At 42.1% G+C, this 12,810-nt stretch overlaps 1 protein-coding gene across 6 annotated transcripts in view; it reads left to right on the top strand.

Moving 5' to 3' along the window:
• Positions 1-12,810, top strand: part of FAM81A (family with sequence similarity 81 member A) — an 82,560-nt gene that overhangs the window by 8,530 nt on the left and 61,220 nt on the right. For 2 of the 6 annotated variants that reach the window (XM_070469214.1, XM_070469218.1), the window contains exon 2: positions 11,553-11,641. The exons of the other annotated variants lie outside the window; for them this stretch is intronic. The gene's annotated coding sequence lies outside the window, so the exon portion shown is untranslated. The remainder of the gene's footprint in view (positions 1-11,552; positions 11,642-12,810) is intronic. 6 annotated transcript variants of the gene reach the window in all.

Below are 12,810 nucleotides of genomic sequence, written 5' to 3'. Positions count from 1 at the left end.
CTGGTGAATGCACTAGCGTGGAGGGGAAAGGAAGAATTCTTGCAAAGTGGAATCAAGGCCTTTTGCACAAAAGCAATTGGAAATATCTGCCTTGGGACCCCGTGGCAGAGTTAGGTAGTGGGGAAATCTCACCCTCTCCCTGGAGCCTAAGGTGTTTGGAATGCTATGCTGGTGGTTCTCCCTGGGCAGCCCAAAGCCTGAAATACGGGTGATCAGGGGCTCCATGAGGGCTTTAATGAGGGTCCTGGGCTCAAGTCTCATTTGGTGCTCACAGGTATGTGCTAAGTCACTTCAGTTGTGTCCCACTCTTTGTGACCCCATGGACTGTAGCCTGCCAGGCTCCCCTCGTGGGATTCTCCAGGCAAGAATACTGGAGTGGATTGCCATTTCCTTCTCCAAGGGGATCTTCCCAACCCAGAAATTGAGCCAGGTCTCTTAAGTCTCCTGCATTGGCCCACAGGGAATGGGTACAGATTAGCAAACTGGGAGTTACTCAGTTGATACAGAATTTCAGTTTTAGAAGATGAAAAAGTTCTAGAGATTTGTTGTATAGCACTGTGTGACTAGTTAACACTGTGCTGTAAACTTATAAATGTTTAAGGTAAATTTTTTAATATGTTTTTAACCACAATAAAAATTTAACAGTAAACTTACTTTAACTAAACCATTTTGTCTTTTAAATGCAGGATCAGGTATGTTTCCTTGGTTTTGATAGCTGGAAATGGGCAATTTCTGCAGTTTTTGTCTGTGTGTCTTCTCATTGGTTCATTCTTTTATGCAACAAATTTTTGCTTAAAGTTTTGTCTTGAAAATAGTATACTCATTGAAGTATTTTGAAAAGAAGGAAAAGTAGAATAGAAATGTACCCAGTGCCATTGTTTATATATTGATTTATTTCTTTCCACTATTTAAAAAAAACTTTATTGCAATAGGACTTCTAGCTGGAACCCCTGCCACAGTCTCCAGAATGACTGAGGGATTTCTGGGTTGCTGGGGTAATGTGCTATTGAAAAAAATGTTAGGCTGTGTAAGGTAAGCTTCATTTGCCATTGACCTAATGTGTCCAAAGAGGGACGTTTTGGTATGAGGGTGCCCAGCATCCTAGAGGCTGTGTAAGGCTTTTTGATGGGCTTCCCAGGTGGCACTAGTGGTAAAGAACCCACAAGCCAGTGCAGGAGGTGCTGGAGACACAGGTTTGATCCCTGGTCGGGAAGTTCCCTGGAGGAGGGTATGGCAACCCACTCCAGTATTCTTGCCTGGAGAATCCTTGGACAGAGGAGCCTGGTGAGCTATAGTCCATAGGGTTGCAAAGAGTCAGACACTACTGAAGTGACTTAGCATGCACACATGCAAAGCCTTATAACATTCCATCCTTTGTGACTTACCCAGATTTCCCCCAGATCCACCTCAAAACCATATTGCATCTACCTCCTAAAGTATGCCAACCCAGTATATTTTAGTAAAGATGCTCATTTCTTCTCCAAAATTCTGGCCAGGTGTTGAGAGAGGGAAACTGCCTGTCTTTAAGTAGGAGACAGGGGGTGCTTATTTATGCACATAATTCAGAGACTTTCCCCCAGTCTGCACCCTGTCTTAATTTATGGAAAGCTCTTTGACTTTCTTATCAATCTGGATACTTTGGCTTTGAAAGTCATCATCTCTGGCCTCAGTTGCACAGCCCCTCTTCCTCTTCCTTTTACTGAAAACACTTCGTTTGCTCAATATGGGCTCTTCACACCACAGAACAATATTAGCGATGTGGCACAGGGTGGCCACAGGTGTGGGTTGGGAAGGCAGCCCCAAGTCACAGGAGCATGCAGGCATGCAGAGAGGGGCCCAGGGGTGTCCGATGGGAGAGGGATGGAGGCAGGTGAGGGTGGCCTGTGCACGGGAGGGGCAGTAGGTGTCTTGTCCTTGATGACTCATCCATCTGTGCTGACCCCAGGTTGGGTGAGTGCCCCACCTTGGGGTGGTAGAGGAGAGGGAGATGGCAGGGGTAGAACTTAAACATTTATGGGGTCCTTTAAATAAACTGTTTGCACCACCTAGATTGTGGTGCCATGGAGTAAAGCTCGGTTTCTAGGCCCTGGTTATGGTTTTATATAGTACTGAAAATCCATTTTCAAATCTTGTTCTTTTAAAAAAAACCAAAACCTAACATGATAGGTAGTAAATCTTTTCCGTGTTACTTCATACTCTTTGTAACCATTATTTTAAATAGCTATAGATATCCTTTTGAGTGGATGTGCCGTATTTTAATTTTCATTTCAGTTGAGTTGCTCAGTCGTGTCCGACTCTTTGTGACCCCATGGACTGCAGCACGCCAGACTTCCCTGTCCATCACCAGCTCCCAGAGCTTGCTCAAACTCATATCCATCAAGTCGGTGATGCCATCCAACCATCTCATCCTCTGTCATCCCCTTCTCCTGCCTTCAGTCTTTCCCAGCATCAGGGTCTTTTTCAGTGAGTCAGTTCTTCCCATCAGGTGGCCAAAGTATTGGAGCTTCAGCTTCAGCATCAGTCCTTCCAATCAAGATTCAGGACTGATTTCCTTTAGGATTGACTGGTTGGATCTCCTTGCAGTCCAAGGGACTCTCAAGAGTCTTCTCCAACACCACAGTTCATTTTAATTTATTACTCTCTTATTGGTGGACATTTAACCAATATGTGTTTATAGAAATGTTAATGTCTAGATAAGATCACATATTAAGCGTAGAAAAAGGCATGAAGGGTAGAGATTTGATGGAGATTAGATACTATTGCCTTGTAATTCTGATCTGGTGCTCCCCAGAATGTATAGGGCAAGTTTTTTCTGTGCATGTCCTTGAAGGACTAACAGTTTGACTCCCTTCAAGCTCATGATCTTTACAGATTTGTGTTTTTTTAAGGAGGGGGCAGGAGGAAGTACTTTCCTTTTCAGTGATGTAATGACAAATAAATGGAAGAAGTAAAATGTTATACCTTGAGTTGAAGCCTCCTGTAGTCCTCTGTCTCCCACTCAGAGATGAATATGACCCTGATTTGGCGTTGTTCATTTCCTTGTTCATCTTTAGATATTATAGATTTGGCAAGTTAATTGGCACATTTTAAACCTTTATGATGTTATAAATGTCAACCTTTAAAATGTCATCATCGTGTCCATATCCTTCTTCAGCTTGCTTTTTTAATATGTTTGTGAGATTCACTCATTTTGGACTTGTAATCCAATTTTTCCACAACTGCTAGTTCTTTCATTCCATGACTATCACAGTTTATCCATCCATTTGCCTAATGATGGGTGTTCAGTTCCCCTCTCTGCCCACTTTTTTGCTTTTAGAAGACAGTGCTGCCTTAAGTATTCTTCTAAAGGTCTCCTGTGGACATGTGTGAGAAGCTTTTGGGGAAGTTCTTAGCAGTGAAATTGCTGGGCCATGAGGCTTGTGTATCTTCAGCTTTCCTTGATCTTGAAGATTACTTTCCAAAGTCATGGTACTAACTCACATTCCCACCTGGTGTTCCCGTTGTCCCTAGTGTGTCCCATGTGTTCCTGTTCACACTTCACCTGCCAATCTGATGGGATAAATTGGTATTTCTTGTGTTTTCATCTCTTGCAGCAAACTAGATTTATTTCATAATTTGCTTCTACTGGCCACAACAGAGCCAATGTTAGAAAAAAACCTGTTAAAATTCTTATTCTTTCTACAGTATCCTTTTGAGATTTTTCTAAGCAAGGAAACCATTTAGATATCTATTAACAGACTTAAATGTTAGATTATGACATAGTTATTCTCTTCCCAGTAAGCAGAACCACACCCTATACAATTTGGTGTCATAACCCCAGGTGACTACACCTGCTGGTGGAGACCAGGTAATTGCCACTCAGCTGGTCTCTGCTGTATTCTGTTGGTTAAGAGCAAGTCCCAGGTTCCTCCACACTCGGGGGAGGGTTTACACTGGTATGAATTCCTGAAAGTGAGGAGCGTGGGGGCCACCTTCATAGAAGCCTGGCTTTCACAATAGGTACCATGTTGTGATCAGCATGTTTCAGCATCATGGCTTAAATATTCAGCCCTGTTAGGACAGTCAGAGACGTTCAGATTTCAGAAGACTGACTTACCCAAGTCCAAGTCTCATCAAAGGTGTCATGTCAGAGTATTAATTCATGATAAGAGTAGCTGGCTGTTAGCCTGGGCCTCGAGTTTGCTGATTCCTGTGTCTTCTTTTATGCACGTCCACACTGGAAACTAAATGATGTGCTTGATGAGTGTGGGTTCAGGGCAGGAGGAGTGAGCAGGATCTTCTTGGTGGTCCGTGTCACTGAGCCCTGAGAGCTTAATGCATCCCTCTCCATAAGAGGGTTCTTCCTGCTGCCCCAGGTTCTTGGAAACACTGATCAGTTTTGCCTCTGTACTCTGCTTTTCCTAGACACGCTGTGTGTACCATCTCCCTTTCTGGTGCACATTCCTTCTTTTGTCAGAATATAATTCAATTGATTAAATTCAGCATTTTGAAATGACTTCGTTTTAGTTCTCTATCCTTGAGATTCATTCACCCGGCAAACACTTATTGATCAGCTACGCACCGGGTGCTGGGGATTGAGCTGTGGACAGTACAGCTTCCCATGGAGCTCACAGCATAGAGCCAAAGACTGACAGTGAGCCAGTGATCACAGGTGTGGTGACTGTTTGCCATGTTTCACTTGTAAGTGTTGGCAGGATCTTGGGTTGTTCTGACAGATCTGCTGACTTCATCCCCTCTTGATTCTTCAGGTTTCATGGTCAGAGTCTCATCTAAACTTCAGTTTTGGAAGTAGCTTGCAATTTGCCCCACTGACTTTTCATTTTTTTTTATTTTTTATTTTTTTAAATTTTTATTAGTTGGCCCACTGACTTTTTAATACTACCTGTGTTATTTCATAGAACAAGGGAAAATAAGAGACCAAAAAGTTGAACCAAACCCTAATTAGAAATAGTATTTCAGTGTAAATATCCATCAGTCAGGAGCTGCCTAACAATGACAGTATGTTCATTTAATGGAATATTATGCAGGCATTAGAAATTTTGATATGTATCTTCATATATTGATACAAAAATGTTCAGGATATAGTATCATTTAGGAAATGCAGGGTACTTATAGAGTAGGATGTAATTTTTTTCAAAAAGGAAAAATTATATATATCCTGAAAATAGATCTCAAAAAAAGGTAAGCTGATATAAACATCAGCAGTTACTGAATGGTGATTTTCAATTTGTTCTTCATGCATTTATGTAGCGGACTGTGGCTCATTTCATGAACTCCTTATTGCCAAATTCAGACGTAGATTGAAGAAAGTGGGGAAAACCACTAGACCATTCAGGTATGACCTAAGTCAAATCCCTTATGACTATACAGTGGAAGTGAGAAATAGATTTAAGGGACTAGACCTGATAGAGTGCCTGATGAACTATATGGATGGAGATTCGTGACATTGCACAGGAGACAGGGAGCAAGACCATCCCCAAGAAAAAGAAATGCAGAACAAAATGGCTGTCTGAGGAGGCCTTACATATAGCTGGGAAAAGAGAAGCAAAAAGCAAAGGAGAAAAGGAAAGATATACCCATTTGAATGCAGAGTTCCAAAGAATAGCAAGGAGAGATAACAAAGCCTTCCTCAGCGATCAATGCAAAGAAATAGAGGAGAACAATAGAATGGGAAAGACTAGAGATCTCTTCAAGAAAATTAGAGACACCAAGGGAACATTTCATGCAAAGATAGGCTCAATAAAGGACAGAAATGGTATGGACCTAACAGAAGCAGAATATATCAAGAAGAGATGGCAAGAATACACAGAAGAACTGTACAAAAAAGATCTTCATGACCCAGATAATCACGAAGGTGTCATCACTCCCACTCACCTAGAGCAAGACATCCAGGAATGTGAAGTCAAGTGTGCCTTAGGAAGCATCACTACGAACAAAGCTAGTGGAGGCGATGGAATTCCAGTTGAGCTATTTCAAATCCTGAAAGATGATGCTGTGAAAGTGCTGCACTCAATATGCCAGCAAATTCAGAAAACTCAGCAGTGGCCACAGGACTGGAAAAGGTCAGTTTTCATTCCAATCCCAAAGAAACTCAATGCCAAAGAATGCTCAAACTACCGCACAATTGCGCTCATCTCACATGCTAGTAAAGTAATTCTCAAAATTCTCCAAGCCAGGCTTCAGCAATATGTGAACTGTGAACTTCCAGATGTTTAAGCTGGTTTTAGAAAAGGCAGAGGAACCAGAGATCAAATTGCCAACATTCACTGGATCGTCAAAAAAGCAAGAGAGTTCCAGAAAAACATCTATTTCTGCTTTATTGACTATGCCAAAGCCTTTGACTGTGTGGATCACAATGAACTGTGGAAAATTCTGAAAGAGATAGGAATACCAGACCACCTGAACTGCCTCTTGAGAAACCTGTATGCAGGTCAGGAAGCAACAGTTAGAACTGGAAATGGAACAACAGACTGGTTCCAAATAGGAAAAGAAGTATGACAAGGCTGTATATTGTCACCCTGCTTATTTAACTTATATGCAGAGTACATCATGAGAAATGCTGGGCTGGAGGAAGCACAAGCTGGAATCAAGATTGCCAGGAGAAATATCTCACCTCACCTATGCAGGTGACACCACACTTATAGCAGAAAGTGAAGAAGAACTAAAGAGCCTCTTGATGAAAGTGAAAGAGGAGAGTGAAAAAGTTGGCTTAAAGCTCAACATTCAGAAAACTAAGATCATGGCATCTGGTTTCATCACTTCATGGCAAATAGATGGGGAAACAGTGGAAACAGTGGCTAACTTTATTTTTCTGGGCTCCAAAATCACTGTGGATGGTGGTTGCAGCCATGAAATTAAAAGACACTTGCTCCTTGGAAGTTATGACTAACCTAGACAGCATATTAAAAAGCAGAGATATTACTTTGCCAACAAGTTCCATCTAGTCAAGTCTATGGTTTTTCCAGTAGTCATGTATGGATGTGACAGTTGGACTGTAAAGAAAGCTGAGCGCCGAAGAATTGATACTTTTGAACTATGGTGTTGGAGAAGACTCTTGAGAGTCCCTTGGACTGCAAGGAGATCCAACCAGTCAATCCTAAAGGAGATCAGTCCTGAATCTTGATTGGAAGGACTGATGCTGAAGCTGAAACTCCAGTACTTTGGCCACCTGATGCAAAGAGCTGACTCATTGAAAAAGACCCTGATGCTGGGAAAGATTGAGGGCAGGAGGAGAAGGGAATGACGGGATGAAATGGTTGGATGGCATCACCGACACAATGGACATGGGTTTGGGTGGACTCCGGGAGTTGGTGATGGACAAGGAGGCCTGGCATACTGTGGTTCATGGGGTTGCAAAGACTTGGACACAACTGAGTGACTGAACTGAACTGAAATTTTAAAATTATTTTATTAACCATGAAAAGCATTTTTTTCACTTTAACGAAAGGTGTTCTTTAAAATTATCCACATTTCTTCACAGAAAGTATGTGTGTTGCATGGCAGTGTGTGTGTGTGTGTGTGTGTGTGTGTGTGTGTGTCTGGTTTTGAAAATACAAGTGATGGTGGCGTGGTGTCTCTCCAGCTGTAACCTCAGCATATATTTGTGCCAGGAGAAACAGCTTTGGCCAAATGGGAGAGTGATAGCAAGTACCTGATGATTTCCCCCACAATCTCCCCAAAATAAACAGCATTACTTTAAGCATATGAATACTATTTGCTGAACTTTTTATATGTTTTAGTTTTAAAGATAGATACATTTTCTATCAGATGTGATGAAGAGATATTAACTATGGAAGAGAAAGGAAGAGCCCTTTCTGGAAGCATATCAAGTGCACTGAGGCCAGACTGTTCCTGACACCCTGCCACCTCCTTGTGGATGATGCCTGCTGATGAAGAGGTGGGGGCCTTAGGCCCAGATCCCTGCTGTCTTCCTTCCTGTGATGTCAAGCTAGTTGCTGAACATTTGTAGGTCTCAGTTCCCTCTGGTTAAATGGAGGTGATAAGATCAGTCCGTTCACGAATGATTGTGAGGGTGAATTCCATTAATGTCCATAAACGTGCTGCTTGAGTGCCTGACTAGGAATCAACACCCCAAAAAGGGAGCAGCTATTCTGTGTCCCTAAGCCGATAAGCTGAGGCCAGCCTGCTAGGATCATATAGTTATTGGGGGAGCCAGGCTTCAAGTAAGGACCATCCTGACCCCATCACTCTTGTCTTCCGTGATGGAAAGGTATGTCAAACTGTAGCTGTGGGAAGGGAGAGGGGAGAGGAGAGACATGGAGGGGAGGAAAATGGCCCCTGGAAAGGGCAAGTGAAGAAGGGGGAAAGAGAAACAAGGAAGATGAAGGGAGAGGGATGAGTGGGAAAAAAAAGAAAGAAAATCAAAGGACAGGAGGCAGAGGGGAGAAAGGAGGAAAGGGGCTCTGGGGGGACCCTCCCTCCCTGGCTCCATCCCATGCCTCCTAGTCTGGATTCTGGTACAGCATCTACCACTGTGACCTCTCCCCTTTTCTGAGATGCTCTTGCAGCTGGCCGTTCACACCCTTGTCTTCCGTCCCTGATCATTCCTCGCTGCACCAGGACAGAGTCCATGCTTGAGCCTGGCCTCTGAGATCAGTTAGGGAATACTCCCACCTGTCTTCCTAGACATGCCTTCCACTGTTCTCCGCCCTCTATCCTTTCACTATTTTTAACTATAAGAAAATCAGGTTTTTTTTTTCCCACCACCGCGTTACAACCACTTTATTCATAAATGCTTTGCCCCCCCCCCTTTTTTTAAATTCTGACACTTGGTAGAACATATCAGTGCTGTATTTTATAGTAAACTGAAAAACTAAATTTTAATTGTTCTGCAAAAATTGTCATTTTTGTTCATGTTTCATTTTGCATTAAAATAATACTCTAGTGTCATCTTGCTTAGAAAAATAGAACTACTGCTTGGCATTAATGTCTCCTTTTGTCCTTAAAATATCATATATATGTATCTGAGACTATATATACATATGTATATACCCAGAATCTTCCTAACCACAAGTAAGTGTTTTGGTTTAGATAATAGCATTTTTCTTTACTCTTATGTGAACCTCCCAATTCTGTTGATATATTGCACATTTTAGGCATTGAGATTTGTTTTTTCTTATTTCTTTTAATTCTCCTGTCCTTGCTTCACCTACCTGTCCCTTCCCTAAATTTTCCCAAGTTTCTAACCTCATAAACTGGAGTTTGATACATTAACAATGAAACATGGCACAATCAAAACAGTGTACCACCTAGACCTGCCTGTTCTCCACTCGTGGTGCCAGAGGGCAGATTTATAAAATGTGCAGGAGCTGAAAACTTCAGGCAGTGGGTAGAACTGACAGTGGGAAGATCTGGGAAGAATATTTGAGATGTCACTTAACCCAATGACTTTGAATCCAATTCAAAATCCAGTGTTTATTTTGAATCCTTACTTATTGGCAATACAGATTGCATTGTTCCAAAAAGAACACTAACCAACCAAGAGACCTGACAGATAAACACATTTGCCACACTCATGAAAGGGGCCCCAGTTCTGAACAGACCCCAGTATGGGTTGTAGGCTCATGCCTCGTGACATCTCTGTCATGGAGAGTGCACAGTGCTTGGGTTGTTACAGGGTGGATGTGTTATTGAAAAGCAATCTCAGGCAATGAGTGGTGGATAGACTTGTTTTTCAGAAAGGGTGTGTGATGGACGGGGTCTGCTCAGGCAGGAAAATTCCAGGTGAATGAAATGACCTTCGGAAAAGGGCGTTGCAAAGGTCTCCATTCATTCACAGGTAATATACTGAGTGGCTAATGTTGGGGATGGAGTCTCAGTAGAGAACGATTCTTTTTTTAAAAAAATATTTATTTATTTATTTATTTGGCTGTGGCACACGGGATTTTCACTGCGGCATTCGGGGTCTTCGTTGTGGTGTGTGGGCTTCGTAGTTGTGGTGAGTGGGCTTAGTTGCTCCGTGGCACGTGGGGTCTTAGTTCCCCAACCAGGGAACAAACCTGAGTCCACTGCATTGGAAGGGAGCTTCCAGTGGACCACCAGGGGAGTCCTGAGGACTGTGTGTGTTATGTTTTAGTCGCCCAGTCATGTCCGACTCGTTGAGACCCCATGGACTGAGGCCTGTGAGGCTCCTCTGTCCTTGGAATTCTCCAGGCAAGAATACTGGAGTGGGTTGCCATTTCCTTCTCCAGGGGATCTTCCTGACCCAGGGTTTGAACCCAGGTCTCCTGCATTGCAGGCAGATTCTTTACCACTGAGCCACCAGAGGAGCCAACTGTACATTTAACTAAACCATATTCTTTAATGCCTTGTGTGCGTGCATGCGTGCTAAGTTGCTATAGTCCTGTCTGACTCTGTGCGACCTTATGGACTGCAGCCTGCCAGGTTTATTTGTCCATGGGATTCTCCATGCAAGAATACTAGAGTGGGTTGCCATGACCTCCACTCTAATGCCTTACTTGCTGCAGTTTCTGATACTGGAGTACTAGTCATGCTCTCTTTGTGTAGATTCTTGTAGGTCAGCTACTTCCCTGGTGGTCCAGTGGTTAAGACTTAACCTTCTGATGCAGGGGATTCGGGTTTGATCTCTGGTCGGAGGGCTAAGGTCCCACATGCGTTATGGCCAGAACACCAAAACATAAAGCAGAAACAATATTGCAAAAAATTCAATAAAGCCTTTAAAAATGGTCCACATCCAAATGATCTTTAAAAAAGAAAAAAGGGTTTGATACATGCCCTTAAGTGGCATATAAGTAGAGGGAGACAGACTGCTAAACAGCTGAAAATAATAAAACATAAAACTCATAGGATAAAGAGCTGAAGAATACAGACAAGCTATTTTATTGACTTGAAGGGCAGGTGGGATCTTTCAGGATGGGGGTGAGTTTTCTAGGCAGGCAGGGATGGGGAGGGCATTTCTGATAGAGCACACAGGCAAAGTTATGGTGGTAGTGAAGTGCATTACATGCTAAAGGACAGTGGTGGGGAGTGTGGCCATGCAGAAGGTTAGAGTTGACTGCAGAAGATGACTATGGTATGAAGTGGCCTAGGATGAGGCTGAAGAAGGAGTTAGGCCAGAGTATGTTGAGAGTAAAGGACAGTGATAATGCTGGAATGTGGAGGAGAGAAAGTGTGGCACAGTCTCTCTGTTCTCTACTTTGGGAAATCCTATCCATTCTCATCAGTTCTTTGCTGACCTGGCTGCTACCCAGGAAGAAAACAAAGAGCTCTCCCTTTTTTCCTCCCCATGTTTTTTTTTTTTTATGTTAAAAACTTGTAAATTGAGGTTTTATTGACATAGAGCATTATATTAACTTTAGGTACATAATAAAATGATTTGGTATTTGTATATATTGCAAAATGATCACCATAATAAGTCTTTTGTATCAACACACATAGTTACAAAGTTTTGTATGTATGTGATGAGAACTTATAAGATTTACATTGTTAGGATCATTCAAGTATGCAGTACAGTATTATTAACTGCAGTCGCCACACTAACATTACATTCCTATGACTTATTTATTTTATAGCTGGAAGTTTGACCCTTTAGACCCTTTCATCCATTTGACCTGCTCCCAAGTGCCTACCTCTGGCAACCATCATTCCGTTTTCCATATCTGTAAGTTTGGTATGATTTTTATGTGTTTTGTTTTTTAAGATTTAAAGATCATATGGTTTTTGTCTTTCACCTTCTGACTTATTTCTTAGCTTAATGCCCTCAAAGTCCATCCGTGTTGTTGCGAATGGCAAGATTCTATCCTTTTTTCTGGCTGAATAGTATTTCACCGCACATACATATATGTGTGTGTCTGTATTTCACATTTTATTTATTAATCACACTTAGGTAGTGTCCATATCTTCATTATTTTAAATAATACTGCAGTGTACAGGAGACAGGAATCCAAACCATCGCCAAGAAAAAGAAATGCAAAAAAGCAAAATGGCTGTCTGAGGAGGCCTTACAAATAGCCGTGAAAAAATAGAGAAGCAAAAAGCAAAGGAGAAAAGGAAAGATATACCTATTTGAATGCAGAGTTCCAAAGAATAGCAAGGAGAGATAAGAAAGCCTTCCTCAGTGATCAGTGCAAAGAAATAGAGGAAAACAACAGAATGGGAAAGACTAGAGATCTTTTCAAGAAAATTAGAGACACCGAGGGAACCTTTCATGCAAAGATGGGCTCAATAAAGGACAGAAATTGTATGGACCTAACAGAAGCAAAAGATATTAAGAAGAGGTGGCAAGAATACACAGAAGAACTGTACAAAAAAAATCTTCACGACCCAGATAATCATGATGGTGTGATCACTCACCTAAAGCCAGACATCTTGGAATATGAAGTCAAGTGGGCCTTAGAAAGCATCATTATGAATAAAGCTAGTGGAGGTGATGGAATTCCAGTTGAGCTATTTCAAATCCTGAAAGATGATGCTGTGAAAGTGCTGCACTCAATATGCCAGCAAATTTGGAAAACTCAGCAGTGGCCACAGGACTGGAAAAGGTCGGTTTTCATTCCAATCCCAAAGAAAAGCAATGCCAAAGAATGCTCAAACTACCACACAATTGCACTCATCTCACATACTGGTAAAGTCATGCTCAAAATTCTCCAAGCCAGGCTTCAACAATATGTGAACTGTGAACTTCCAGATGTTCAAGCTGGTTTTAGAAAAGGCAAAGGAACTAGAGAACCAACTGCCAACATCCGCTGGATCATCAAAAAATCCAGAGAGTTCCAGAAAACCATCTATTTCTGCTTTATTGACTATGCCAAAGCCTTTGACTGTGTGGAT

Source organism: Odocoileus virginianus, chromosome 6 (genome assembly GCF_023699985.2).
Source record: "Odocoileus virginianus isolate 20LAN1187 ecotype Illinois chromosome 6, Ovbor_1.2, whole genome shotgun sequence".
Taxonomy (NCBI): Eukaryota; Metazoa; Chordata; class Mammalia; order Artiodactyla; family Cervidae; genus Odocoileus; species Odocoileus virginianus.
The sequence above is the reverse complement of the archived record's forward strand: the minus strand, read 5'-3'. Positions and strand labels throughout refer to the sequence as shown.